Consider the following 14807-nt stretch of genomic DNA (forward strand, 5'->3'; position numbering starts at 1 on the left):
CGTTCAACTTTTAAAGAAAAAAAACAATCTCTACTCATCTAATCTTATGAAAATCCAGGGCAGTTGGAGCTCCAAATCTGGAAAACTTTCAAAGAACACTTGCTAAAAAAATTTAAAGCTCCATGGCTTCAAAATATTTGATTAAATTCTGTTTCTTTGACCTTAAAAATGCTGTCACAAGGGGCCAAATCAAGGAACTCTCAAGTACTGTCGCTCTTCTAGCTGGCGGTGATTCAAAAGAACTGGTAGCACCTTACTGCAAGCATATAAATCCCCAGTAGAGGAAATCACGAAAACTACTTAATTTTGCTGTCTCAAGGATTCTCCTGAGCACAGAACACACATGGGGGGCAGCACCTAGTGCTTTACCAGCATGTGCAGTTTATTGTTTTACTAGACGGACTGAGGCTGAACATACCCATGTGGTAACAATAAATCGGTGACCAAAGTTTATGCAATGTCTACAATGTTATAATTCATCTAATAATTAGAGCAAGAAATATGATTTCACTAAGACAGGCCTAAAAATAGGATTAAGTAGTTTAATATGCAATTTCTAAATTTCAAGATTAATAACAAAACTGTTACTTTAACACCATAGGTAAACATGTAGCTCAGCTCTCAAGAGTTACATCCTGCATTAATCTCAAAATGAGGTTTTCATGCTATTCCAGTGGGTATCCCTGGAATACAGTAATCCATTTTCTACACTATGGCTATAAGAAAAGCCGACTGTGCCTATGTCATGCTTTGTTAGAGGTTCATGATCACATTATCTCATGGTGGACCTGACACTTTTATTCAGTTTACAGTATGTTCTGTGTACAGGCAACTTATTTCCTTTGCCAGGGCTGCTGACAACCTTTTCCACACTATATTAATCTTGTTTACAGACTTTATCTTGGTACAAATATCAGAAAACTGAACTTTTTATCTCAGGGAGAAAATAAACAACATGTTGACAGAAGCAAAAGCTATTTTCTGGACTAAAATTGGTTGTTTACCTGCAGCCATACTTATGGAAACAAGTTTAAGTTTCCAGCTTACTCAAAATACATAATCTGAAATTTAATAAGCATTGAAATTCCCAGAAAAAGCACTTGATAAATTGCCAGTTTAAAAATAATATATAAAACACAAATACATTTTTCCACTAATTTAGATGAGAATATGAACTTGTTTGGAATACAGTTACAACTGATTACAGAGCACACTGTGCAGGTTTTTCTTATATACCCTAGAAAGTTTCAATTACCAAGCAGCCACATAATATTTATAATATTAAGATCATAGTGCATAAATACAGATCTTTAGATAAAACAGAATGCTGATTATTCTAACGTTCACAGTATGTAATGCAAATCAATTCATATTTGTAAAACTGTCCTCTAGGGTGGGAAAACAAAATAAAAGAAAAAAACTGTCACTCATCTTGATCTGATAACTCAGTAGTAGAAAAATCTACTGTAGACTTCTGCTGAAGCTCTAAAGAACCGAGAACCATTTGCTCTGGAAAGAGGCAGCAGATTCAGGACACTTATGTCTAAACAAATACCTCCTCAACTGTACATATTCTTCATTCATGTAGAACAATTGCAGTTATCTAAAATTGATTTAGAAGTCCCAGTGCACGAGAAGAAACCAGGAGTTAAAGTAATAGTTTTCCACCAAGTAACTAAGAATAAATACAGTTCAAGGTTTATAAAAGTGTTTTTTTGTTTGTTTGTTTTGCAATTAAATTAATTTGTGCATGGGTCTGAGTGAGATACGTGTATTTCAGGGAATCAGTTGCTGTGATGGGAGACTGACCAATGAGCCCTGTTTTAAACTTCTTGGTAATGGTCAATTCTTACGCAGTATTAAACGTCTTCATTTCACACATGGAACTGTTAGCTTCTAACACTCCCATGCTAAAGCAGCAGTGAGCACATAGTATTACAGCACCGATATCTATGGTACTTGGTGGCTCTTAGCCACAGGGATCAAGCTGGTAAGTATTGAGCCATCTGACAAGAGGAGGTGGAGATTAAATGGGCATGTCTTCCTCAAATTCTCATCAAATTCTCCTTGCTTATATTTGGAGATTTTATGCTATTGTTCCCTCCAAAAAAAATAGTGTGGGAGGGGGTCTTCTCTTGTTAATACTAGGTACTTTGCTTTCTTTTGTCTTACTGGTCATCCTTCTTTATTTTGTTGCGTGTCCTTTACGCTCGTCTTCTTCTGTCATTGGCAACTTTTTGTTGTTGGATTCCTCCTATGTGCAAATATTCACGTTTCTTTACCCCTTTATGTGAATACTGATCACATAATTAAAGAATATGCTTATAAATTGTGTCTGCCCATGCCACGGTAGTAGTACAAAAGAGCTGCATACTGTTGTGAGTTATACTATTTTAGTACAGCTACATTAAGGTTCACGGCAAGCTAATACTAACTAAATCCTCTTCTGAACACTTTTAACACACTCCTGTTGTAGCCACTGTTTCATTGACTTGAAGGTATCTGCTTCTCTGCTTGGACAAACACCTCAGCCATTGACAGTGACCAGACCTGAATTTCAACAAGTCACATTATAACATAGCTGTATGTAATCATACTTTTATTGGAACTTAGGTAGCTATAACCAATACAAAAAGTGGAAGTATTTCTAGCTATTTACGCCAATTAAGAATAGCAGCTTTTCAAAAACTTACTAGTTGTATCACACGACTAGGAATGATGTCACAGAGGATGAGGAACAATACTGATCTTCAGAAGTACAAAGGAAATACCATGGGTCTTCACACAGCTCAACCATATTGCAATCTGCACAGCGGCTCAGCCACATAAAGAAGCAAAATAAGGTGTGCAAAGGGGAAGTAGGGAGGACCTATGAGCCTCCTTGCTTCCCGTGTTCCTCTTTTGCAAAGTTGCAAAGTCTTTCCATCTACACATTGCACATGAGATACTGTAACCTGAAGTTGGCATAACATGAATAAATCTTAAGGTCATCCTTGGAACTCACTTTCTTTTGGCTCCTAGTCCTTTTTACCACTGCTTGAGTAACAAGGCCAGGCATTGGCTACAGACTTTACAGCATCACTGAAATACTGGCAGTCCAACTCTGAGCCACAGTACTCCTTCAGAGTGCTTTCCAAAGAATGCTCAGCCTAGGAAATTATGGTCCATATGGATGGACACAATAACGTGGAAAAATTTTAAAGAGTCTATAGCCAACTTCAGAAAGTTTTCAATATATAGCAAGCTTCAGAAGGGATATATGGAAGGATGGGGGGACTAAATCGATAAAGAAGGAAAAGAATGAAGACTTCACTCAGCAGAAACAATATTAAGTACAAGAGCTGTTGTTTTTAAACGCTAAGAATATGGAAGAAAATATTCAGAATAGACAATGCAACTGCTTTCACTTATTTCAGGAAATAACAAGATTACAGTAAAGCACAGAGAGGTCAGTCAGCCAAACTGTCCTTTCTTAGTCCAGTTTTATTCTCTCTAAACAAGGAAGAGGTTATTTGCCATGTACTGTTAAGTATTTTGAGAACTATGAAAAAATCATCTAATTTGAGATAGAATTGGCAGCAAGCTGCAGTTAAAAGCTGAAACTATTGAAGTCTTCCATTTTCAAAGTAGGCATTTTTTGTCAAACAAGAATGTTGTTTACAGTTTTAAAGAACATTTCATTAAATCAGCAAGTGAGGCTAGAAGGAAAGTTTATTTTGCCAATGATAAAATATACATTTATGTATAAAACTCTTTTCAAACAATGGAACTGGTTGCCTGGAGAGGGTGTGGAGCCTATGCTCCTGGATGTTTTCAAGACCAGCTTGGAAAAAGCCCTGGGCAACCTGGTCTGCCTCATAGCTGACACTGCTTTGAGCAGGAGGATGGAGTAAAATGACCTTCAGAAGTCCTTTCCAACCTGAATTATACTATGGTATTAAAGGGTGGATTTTTATGTATCTATGTATGAGTTTATTTTTTATTTTTTTTAAAAAAAAGTACATACCTATTGGGGTATGACATCCTTTGAAAAACAAAGGTCATCAGATAGCATAACACTGTGTTACATGTCTCACCTAAGCTTCAGTTTATGCCATAATAGTTGAAGTCTAGTGCCAAAGGAGCTCTTGCTATGCCTACATACTCTTTGGCAAAAGCAGTAAAATTTTAGCAAAATTTCCCTGACCATTAGTTACACAGATAAGACAATCACTCGTCTATATAAAACAACTGGCCCTTTCCTCCTCCGCTATAAACTAACTGCTATGATCAACTACAGACTAACATATATAAAACAAAAACAACACCTTATTTTTAAATTAAGAAAATGTTTTAATTCCAGAAGATAGTTCACATATTTACAGTATCTTTCTCTAAAAACACTATTTTGATGAAAACAATTTGAAAAGTTCAATAATAAATCCAATTTTCTAAGGCAGGAGTCTCTGCAAAATAAGTTGTTGTCCAAAACCAAAATGCAATTAAAATAAAATTCTAGACACTAGGATTTTGCAGTGGAAACTACAGCATCACAATGGCACTTCTATAATTCACAGATCTGTAATTGCCAATTTACAGGAAATTAAATCAAACGATATGAAGGGAAGAAATAGAGAAAATCTATTTTCTGTGTTTTATTGCCCTGGTTAGGAACAATTTCTTATTATTTTCAGCATCAATTTATTATCACTCATTTTATGCCCTTCTTCACTAGAAGCACAGGAAAGCAGCTATAATAAACAAAGCTTTGGATTTAAAATACAGCTTTTAAAAAGCACAGATGCAAATCCTTTGACTTGGAGCAACAGCCAGAACTAAGAGAATAAAAACAGCTTTCACAGCGTACGTTGTTGAAACACTGTCATAATCTTAGTTTGATGTTACCATTATGTTTTTATTCCCTCTAAAAGCACACTCTTGCTGAAGGGTCCAACTGACCATTCCAGAGAAAACACCACTTTAATATACAGATTACCTGTAGGTGATGTTCAGTCAAACCCTATTCTACGAGGTCTTCATGAAGACATGGTCCACTAGCAGAATAGTTATTTCTATGCCAGTTCCTTGATACTCCAGTTATAATTCTTTAAAATTGACCCCTAACAAAGTATGGCAAAAAATAAATGGATCACTGCTGTTATGCTTGCAAAAAAAGCATGTGATAGGAGACAGAAAAACCTCAAGAAAAATAGGTCAAAAGACTTGGACTTTAACCCTAGAGCTAACACATACCTCCCTCCATGTGTTACTGTTTTCACAAAACAAACAGAAAACCATACACACGCTAGATAAAATGAGAATCAGTAAGTTTCTAAGAGTCAGGGAACATGTCCAAGCTCTCCTATCTCTCCACCAATTTCACACTTAGAATTTTCTCTACATTTCTTTCTACACAACTATTGAAAATACCTGTCTTTTTAGTTTTTATTTTCAATCCAGTGATTGACAGATGGAAAAGGGAAAACTAAGGTATCTGAGATTAAGAGAAAAGTCCACTATTGAACACAGTTCCTTCGAAGTAAGATGGAAAATTTAGATCATGTATAAAAGCAAAACAAGGAATTTCTTTGTAAACCTACACTATTACATATTGTTTTATATAAAACCTATACCTGAAATTAACTCAATATAAAACAAGTGACTTTTGGAAAGTCAGTGGCTTGGGTGTGAGGTTTTTGTTTGTTTTAGTTAAAACGCTAACAGTAGTGGAAAACATCACAGACCATGTTTTGTCCTAAATATTTGCTGAAGAGACATGTTATTCTAAGCTTTAGAATAGTAAATAGAGTAAGCTTGATGATGACTCAATGATACACATTACTGCATACATGGTGCCTTTAGATACACTGGAGGAGCTACTATAGAATTATAGAATATCCCGAGTTGGAAGGGACCCAGGAGGATCATTGAGTCCAACTCCCGGCTCCATACAGGTCTACCCAAAAATTCAGACCATATGACTAAGTGCACAGTCCAAACGCTTCTTAAACTCCGACAGGCTTGGTGCCATGACTACGTCCCTGGGCAGCCTGTTCCAGTGTGTGACAACCCTCGCAGTGGAGAACATTTTCCAGATATCCAGCTTGAACCTCTTCTGTCTCAGCTTGACACCATTCCTGCGCTGCTGTCACAGCTAAAGAGAATAGATCGGTGCCTGCCCCCTCACTCCCCCTTGTGAGGAACCTGTAGAGTGCGATGAGGTCCCCCCTCAGCCTCCTCTTCTCCAGGCTGAACAGGCCCAGTGACCTCAGCTACTCCTCATACGTCTTCCCCTCTAGGCCCTTCACCATCTTCGTTGCCCTCCTCTGGACACTCTCCAACAGTTTCAAGTCCTTTTTGGACTGTGGTGCCCAGAACTGCACACAGGACTCGAGGAGAGGCCGCACCAGTGCAGAGTAGAGCAGGACAATCCCTTCCCTCGAACGACTAGCAATGCCGCGCTTGATGCACCCCAGGACACGGTTGGCCCTCCTGGCTGCCAGGGCACACTGCTGGCTCATATTCAACTTGTTGTCAACCACAACCCCCAGATCCCTCTCTGTGGGGCTGCTCTCCAGCATCTCGTCGCCCAGTCTGTACGTATAGCCAGGGTTGCCCCGTCCCAGGTGCAGGGCCCGGCACTTGCTGTTGTTAAACTTCATGAGGTTGGTGATCGCCCAGTTCTCCAATCTGTCCAGACCTCTCTGCAAGGCCTTTCCACCTTCAACAGAGTAAACAACCTCCAAGTTTAGTATCATCAGCAAATTTGCTCAAAACACCTTCTAGTCCTACATGCAAATTGTTTATGAAAACATTGAAAAGGACTGGCCCTAAAATGAAGCCCTGGGGGACCCCTCTAGTCTGCCAGCCTGATGTGGCCCCATTTACCACAACCCTTTGAACCCTGCCCATCAGCCAATTTATTCCCATCATATGATGTTTTTATCTAACCATACGCTGGACATTTGTAGTAGGATCCTATGAGAAACTGTGTTGAAAGTTTTACTGAAATCAAAAAAGATTACATCAGCTGGTTTCCCTTGATCGACTGGATGGGTGAAAAAACAGAGAAAGTAAGTACTGGTATATAATGTAAAACAACTTATTTGGTCAGTGGAGAAAGCATCAGGTGAAGTGAAAAGTGCAAATGTCTATCTAGAAAAGGTGTCTTTAAGAGAGTTTCTTCTGAGATCCCTAATGCTTAATATGAAATGTGGCACCTTTGCTCCAATAGCAGCTCAGAGCACTGCAAAAAAAAATAGGCTGACATCACTGGGGGTTAGTATGAAGAAAAATATACAACAGAAAACAAAACAAAACAAAACAAACAAACAAACAAAAACAACAAAACAAAACTTTTTATTAAACCAACTCCTGGTAAAGACACACATATGAGCCCCAGGACTGCATAAATACAGCACATTGCTATTTCCATTTTATATATTAGCAGAGGGAAAATCTTCAGGGTGGCTGTCTGAATAGTATTAGATATGACAACAAAACAATCACTAAAAATTTGTGATTTCATTACTCTAAACAGCTAATATTCAACAAATTATATTTAAATTAAACCAAATTTTGGTTAGTACAAAAAGCTACCAATAAAATGCTGAGGTACACATGCTGCATATGAAAATCCTTATTATATTTTAGCTGTCTGTGTAGATACAAAACTTATTCTAGGGTGAAATGTTAGACTCACTAAGGCAACAGGATTTTGAATGCAGTGGCACGAGGACTTCATCCCTGTTATCTAAGAATGACATAAAATGCTGAAACAATGTTTTTAAATATAAAATTATTATTTGGTACCTGAAGTTACCTATACTGTGATATAGACAGGAGGAAAGAGCAGAGCACAGTGATTAGGATACTAGCCTTGACCTGGGAGGTACAGGTTCAATTCCTTTGTCTGCTGCATGCTGGCTGCTTTGACCTTTGCTAAGTTTTATCTTTAACTCAGTTCCTCATTTGGGAGAAACAAAAAAAACATACAAACAAGACACACACACCAACAAATTACAGTGTTTTTATCTTTACTTCATGAGAGTAATGTAATATAGCGACAGTGAAGATTGTCCCAACAACAAAGGATATAAAAAAAATGCATCAAAGCATTTGCTGTAAGACTTGAAGTATACTATTGGAAGTGGTTTTTATTCTTAACATGATAAGACTTATTACAGGAAACAGAAAATGTCAATATTAAATGCATTTACATATATGAGCAGAATTACTTATAAGCAGAAGTGTTTTCAGGTACAAGTCATGTTATGACAGCTCATTGGGGTGCAAGCTTGCTCACAGTGGATTAGACAACTCATGCACGCAACAAAACCCCCATTTTCAAATCACCGTCCAGCTTCAGTAGCAAGCTATGAGTGGCCTCTACTGGCTGACCAAAAGCTACATAAGGCACTAAGCTTTTGCTATGAGTTAAAACCAGGATACCAAATGTGTGAAGAAATGCTAACAAATAATTTGCTCATCAGTACCAGCTAATTCACCTACATCATGGCTAAAAATAAAAGGCAAACACAATGCAAGTCATTCATAGATAGGCAGTGTGTGTGTGGGGGGGAGATTGCTGCATGGTGCTGCTTAGCATGGTGCTGCTAAGATTTGTCAAAATACATACTGTAAATATAGGCATGCAATACACAATTTTCCAAATACTGCCAAGGGAATTCAGCAGGATATACTGTGCTAGCTCTAAAGGTGGAAGCAAACAAAACTCAAGTAGTTTGTAATTTATTTTGCTTATATAACTTAAGACTGAACCACTTCAGTTATGATATCAATGGTTTGATTTAGATGCAAAATTAGAAAGCATGTTGTCATCTGAGAAGATAAGAAACCAGAGACTACGTAACTACTCTTTTCAGAAATGTGCAATATATTTGACCTTTTCCTTATTTATAAAATTAAAATACACAATAACAGCAACAAAAAAACCATATAAGTCTGAAAGTACATCTATTGTCACAGAGACAATGTAAAATTTCCTGAAGGTGCATAAATATAAATATATTTTCAAGAAAAAAGAGAAACATTAGATTTTCAAGGTAGTTTGTTGTTGTTTTAATCAAAAAACAAATATTAACTTTGGCCAGCACAACTTGAATAGGGGAGAGTAAAAGCAGTACAAAAGAACAGTAAAAAAATACTCCTTAGATTATCATGCAATATCAGTATTCAAATACAAAACTACTAAGTAATTAGATTTTAAAAAAAGACAAAACAAAAGAAAGCACACCACTAGTAAGGAAGTAAGTTTTTTCCTTCACCTTTCTTTTCTTCAGGAATATGTACCTGATTTGCTATTCTCTCATATTTTCATTGTACCTTATCAAGAGGGATTAATTGTCAAACGTAAGTGACTATTCACACCAAAAGGTGATTGCCTTCCTAAGTAGCAGTACTGTGCTCACACATGACACTGCATGATGCTTCCAAGCTCCTGTTCTGAATTCAACCCCATTTCAGAATTCTACCCCATTTCAGAATTCAGTCCTATTATCTTGACTGCTCAAAATGGTTCACAGGGATATCTAGCTGACATATGAGATAACCCTCCATCTCACCAGACACCACTGGGATATGACATACTGACCCACAGTAAGCCCTGATGATTAGCCTGAAACATACACCATATAAATGGAGCTTCTAGCCAAATAATTTGTTTTAGTCTTTTCATTTTACTTGTACATTAAAACTCATTTTAAACATGTTGACATCAATTCCATTAATCTATATGGCAATGAACATATTTACACATGTTGATGTTAGATTTCTGCTATTATCGGAAAGTACATGAAATGCATTTTATGACTAGAATGCAAACTGCAAGTATTGCCTTTTCATTTTCAAAAGAGAAAACAGATTTTAGTGAAATAAATTATAACTAAATGAAAAACAGATGGCCTACTGCTGGAATTGAATAGAATATAACATTGCCTATATTGCAACGAAGCCCACAGTGTACCTCACAGGAAAAAGATCTGCAGCAGACAGAAGTACTACCACACTTCTAGTGTCTGAGAAAGCGGTTAGGATGAGGTGGATCGAACACGTCTGTGAGGATAATTCACCTTTCCGTCTCAGCTGCAGAAGGGTTTCCTATTTTAGCACCTACCATTCCGTACAGTCTATAAGTAAAGAACCAGTCAAGTTTAATATGCAGGAAAACCTTCTTCTTCTCTTTTATTTTTCACATGTGGCAATCAATGAGCTATATTACCGACTGGATAACAAAAAACAAACTAAACAATTTTCAGGAGAGTGAGCCAATAGGAAGACTGGGTGTAAAAGAAAGTTGTTAGCAGTGCATCTAAGAATTTCCCACATGAAGAAGATAATTCATGTACCAGAAAAAAATGATTTATTTTTTGGTAAGATTGGAATAAAGTAGCTTTCAAAATTTATACAGTTTGATAAATAACAAACCTTATATTTACACATGTGAACAGTCACCTTTTTGATTAGATAACAGTTGAAGAATTAGTGCCCACAAAACATTTTGTGTTAATTTCAGGTGAAATTCCCTCCAACAAGAACCATCTCTGCCATCTGAACTTGGACTGTATAACTGTAACCACCATCTCAAATTGTAAATGCCAGCAGAGATGATCAGGAGGAGGCAAGCAGAAGGCTCAGAAATCAGCTTTTCATTGGACACGTATAAGGTCAAGATAAATTCAGGCTTAAGATCTCTTCTATTTTTCTCCTTAAGCAAAATGATGTAGAAATAAAATATGTTTTAAAATATGTCACAATATATATATTTTTTCTTTGCAAGACGCTCTCAAGCTTTTCCATCATCTTGTCTTCAAATATCAAATGTAAATAATTCATGACTTCTATTATAGAAGAAATGGAAACATGTAGGTTCTAGTGGGCAGGGGGAGGGGGAAGAATAAATCAAAAGTGGGAATTCCACTCATACATTTTAAAAGAGACTGTCAAGCTTGTTAGGCTTAATAGTGTTCCCACATCAGGACATCAACACTAAGATAAGGTAGCGTTGCACTTCAAAATGCCTAATATAATGCAGATACCAGAGATGTATTCCACCAAAACGCCATGAAAGGATTGTGCGAAGTCACTATTAACTTTCATTTGGAGACTAAATTATTTTATCTTACTATCAAATCTCTCCTTATCAATAAGTGCGCTTCAAGGTTTTCTTTGTATGATATCAAGCCCTATATAGTGGGAAACCACAATAGACTTCTAAGAAATCCTATAGATCTTTACAGTAATTTAAACTTACTATGCTTCAAAACAATAGCTATGCCAAAAAGCTAATTCATAAAGGAAGACAAAGCCTGTCTTCTAGGAACAGAATGATGCTTGCATCTGCTATCCACTCCTCTAGAAAGATGACATATCACTGCTATGTTTTTTTGGTGTTTTCTGATTATTGAGAAGAATATAAAAGTCCTACGGCTTTCAGAGCACACTATATATTTGCTTGATAGTTTTATAGTATTTTGTTAGAACAGAGGATATTTGAATCCCTTTGCTTTGTTTGAGGCTCAAAGACACCCTGATTCATCTTCTGTCCTGTTCCCAAGATGACTGAGTAAATAACACAACCAACATGCTCAGTGCAGTGTTTGTTATTTAAGCTGGTTGTGACAGGATCCCAGACACAGATTGCAAAGTGAGTTAAGTTTGCAATTCATTTGCTTAGAATTCATATCTGTGACATTTGCTTACTAAATGCAAGTTTCAGGACTAGTACTGTTGTACATATCATAACTTCAGAAAGGGTTGAGTTGTGCAAGGGGCCATAAGATAGTCTTCCTGATAGTACTAGGAAGTAGGTACTTCTAGACTAGAAAAACACCAAAAAAAAAGGCAAAAACTGGAGTCATTGGTTCATGCTCTAGATACAGGACTTTGCTCTGGTCATGTTACTTGCACATACCGAAAAGAAAAAGCAATAAACTTCTTCCTTGATCAGGTCAGATGTGAGAAATATCTTAAAAACAGATGTTACAAAAAAAGACATAGGCTATACTGCACCGTCCTAGACCTATTTGGGGTCAAGCAAGGCAAGGGTATGATATGTAGTAGTAAAAATCAGTGCAGGAGATGAAACTGCAGACTACAGGTACATTGAGTATTTATGCAGCAAGAATAACAAAAACAGAGCGATGAGGATAAAATAGTACCAAAACGAGCAAAGGGGTATTGGCAACTCTTGCATTGATCTAAAGGAAGTGTTTTTTTTTGTTGTTGTTTTGTTTTGTTTTGGTATAGTTTGTGGTTTTAGTAGTTCAATAATTTACTCAGACTCAAACTTCGGGCACTATTATCTCTAATTTTTTCTTAAATATGTTTTCATATCAAATAATAAAAAAACCATCTTGGCTGTCAGTTTTGAAACTTTTCTCCAAGAAACTACTTGAACATACCAGTAAGTTCTAACTATGATCCAAGGTATTTAAATAACAAAGCAAAATACATTTTAAGCTTATTTTTGTATTTTTAAAATCATAACTACATAGTGACCTTTACTGGGAGAAGTAAATGTCATCAAAGATTTGGGAACAATTTCAAGTTCTTCCTGCATGTAACTGTGTCAAGGAAAGTAATAAAACTCACATACAATTTTGGGAAGCTATCAAGAAAGTTCACATTCAAAAAGAATATTCAGCTTACTATTGAACCTGTGGTCATCTGTCCAATATTGGGTCAATAAATGCTACCTACTTCGGGAGTACCTGCCCCTTGGGAGGAGTCAAAAAACAGCACTAGTTGCACAGATCAAGGTAACTCCTGAGAAAGCAAGGGGCATGATTTAACTTTGAAGGTAAGTGATGCAGGCCTACTTACCCTATTCCAGTTTTAGCTAGATCATCCTTATCTTTAACTAAACTAGGTTCAAACAATACACAGTATCCTGAACCTTTAATATTTCATATTCACCTAACTTAATACCCAAAAAATCACAGAATCCAAGAATAGCTCAGGTTGGAAGTGACCTTGAAGATCATCTAGTTCCACCCCCCCACCATAGGCAAGGATGCTAGATCAGGTTGCCCAAGGCCTCATCCAACCTGGTATTGAACACCTCCAGGAACGGGGCATCCACAACCTCTCTGGGCAGCTGTGTGTTATTAAAAAATGTATTATTATTATTTTCAAAAGGCACCAATAAAAATATTTACCTCAACTCCTTCCACAGCTAAATACTATACCTGAATTTCTGGTGCCAGGTAAATGAAGTGGGTGAATTCCTATTCCCATGAAATCTTTCCAGAAATATCTTTGGCATCAGTCCATTACAGGAATTCATTTTCATTTCTGGATTTTACTTGCAGACCTGTGAGATCAGCTGTGGAGTTTCAGCTCTAATCAAAGTCCTTCTTACTTCTATCACTACGTGGAAGGAACTGTAGAGTGGAAACATTTGGGGGAAAGAACTGCAGTTCTCAACGTTAAAGCCTATCAGCTCCAGAAGTTACCATAGGGAGCTACTTCAAGTTAGATTTTGCAGTTACAGCTGGTAACGATATATTTTCCATTTGTACTTCAGCTTAAAGTTTCTGAAGTTACTTTCTATAATATTGCATGATCCACCATTAAAACAGCCTTTCATCCTGATAAATGATTCCTCTTTCCTATTGTGGGAATTCTGCATATTCCTTGAATTCTTTGAATTGACTCCATTCATCTTTAGATAAGATCTTAGTTTACCACATGCAAAGGCCTTTCTAATGGAAGGCAAAATAAGCATACAACACAATTTGGTGCTCTGGATTGATTCAAGAATAAAGTAACATCCTATCCTGCTAAACTTAAATATTTATTTGTGCAAAATCGAACATTCCAGGCTCTTTTCTTCAACATTCAACTGGACACAGCCCTGGGCTCCCTGCTTGAGCAGGGGCTGGATCAGATAGCTTCCAGAGGTCCCTTCCAACCTCACCTGGTCAAAACCAAAACAGGACAAAAAATTCTGCCATTCAAAAAACAAAACAAAACAAAACAAACAACAACAACAACAAAAAAGCTAAGGAGAACATTATCTTCAGAAATTTCAGTCTGTTCTCCTTCTACTCAGAGTCAATGAATGCCTTCATGTCAACAACAACAACAAAAATAGACAAAACCCAGCATTTCATTGCCTCTACATGAAAAATATTTTCTTTCCAATGTGCTTTAGGACTCTGATCCTAAAGCAGAACCTCAGTAAGGTTCTGAGCCTCCGTAAGGAAACAATGGATTTAGACAGAGTTGGTGTTAATCCCCACCACCCACCAATTTAATACAATTCTGGAAAAGCAGTTCCCAAAAGCTCCAGCAGTATAAATTTTCACAGTTCCTCAGGAGTCAGATTAAGTAAATGACCAACAATTTTTTGAGCTAAAAATCTTATTCCTAATACAATGGAGTTTTTTCCTTCAAGTTTTGGAACACATTTCGTCACCCACCAGAAACCTAAACCTACAGGTAGTGCTGTAGATAACAAAATGTATGGTAGACTAAAAAAAAGTTTTGTCTGAAGTTTACACTAAAAAGAACATGCTTCATAACAGTGTGGAAAGAGCATCTTTAAATAGTAAATTATGTCCCTGCCTAAGCCCATGAAACTGCAGATTCTGACACTTTAAACTAAGTTGCAGTTCTTTGACAAAGCCCCCACCTTTAGCATTACACAAGGCAATGAACAATACTAGAAAGATGCCACGCACTGTATATTATTTTCAGCTCTGTAACTTCTGATTTCTCTTACCCTTATTTAATTTTTTGAAGGAACTAGGCTTTCAGTTGGTATAAATATGCACATCAGATGAGCTACATTTAATTGATAAAAC

General features: G+C 36.8%; 1 protein-coding gene across 2 annotated transcripts in view; it reads right to left on the reverse strand.

The window, feature by feature from the left end:
* Positions 1-14807, reverse strand: part of GPATCH2 (G-patch domain containing 2) — a 116406-nt gene that overhangs the window by 36519 nt on the left and 65080 nt on the right. The window lies entirely within an intron of this gene.

Source organism: Oxyura jamaicensis, chromosome 3, assembly GCF_011077185.1.
Source record: "Oxyura jamaicensis isolate SHBP4307 breed ruddy duck chromosome 3, BPBGC_Ojam_1.0, whole genome shotgun sequence".
Taxonomy (NCBI): Eukaryota; Metazoa; Chordata; class Aves; order Anseriformes; family Anatidae; genus Oxyura; species Oxyura jamaicensis.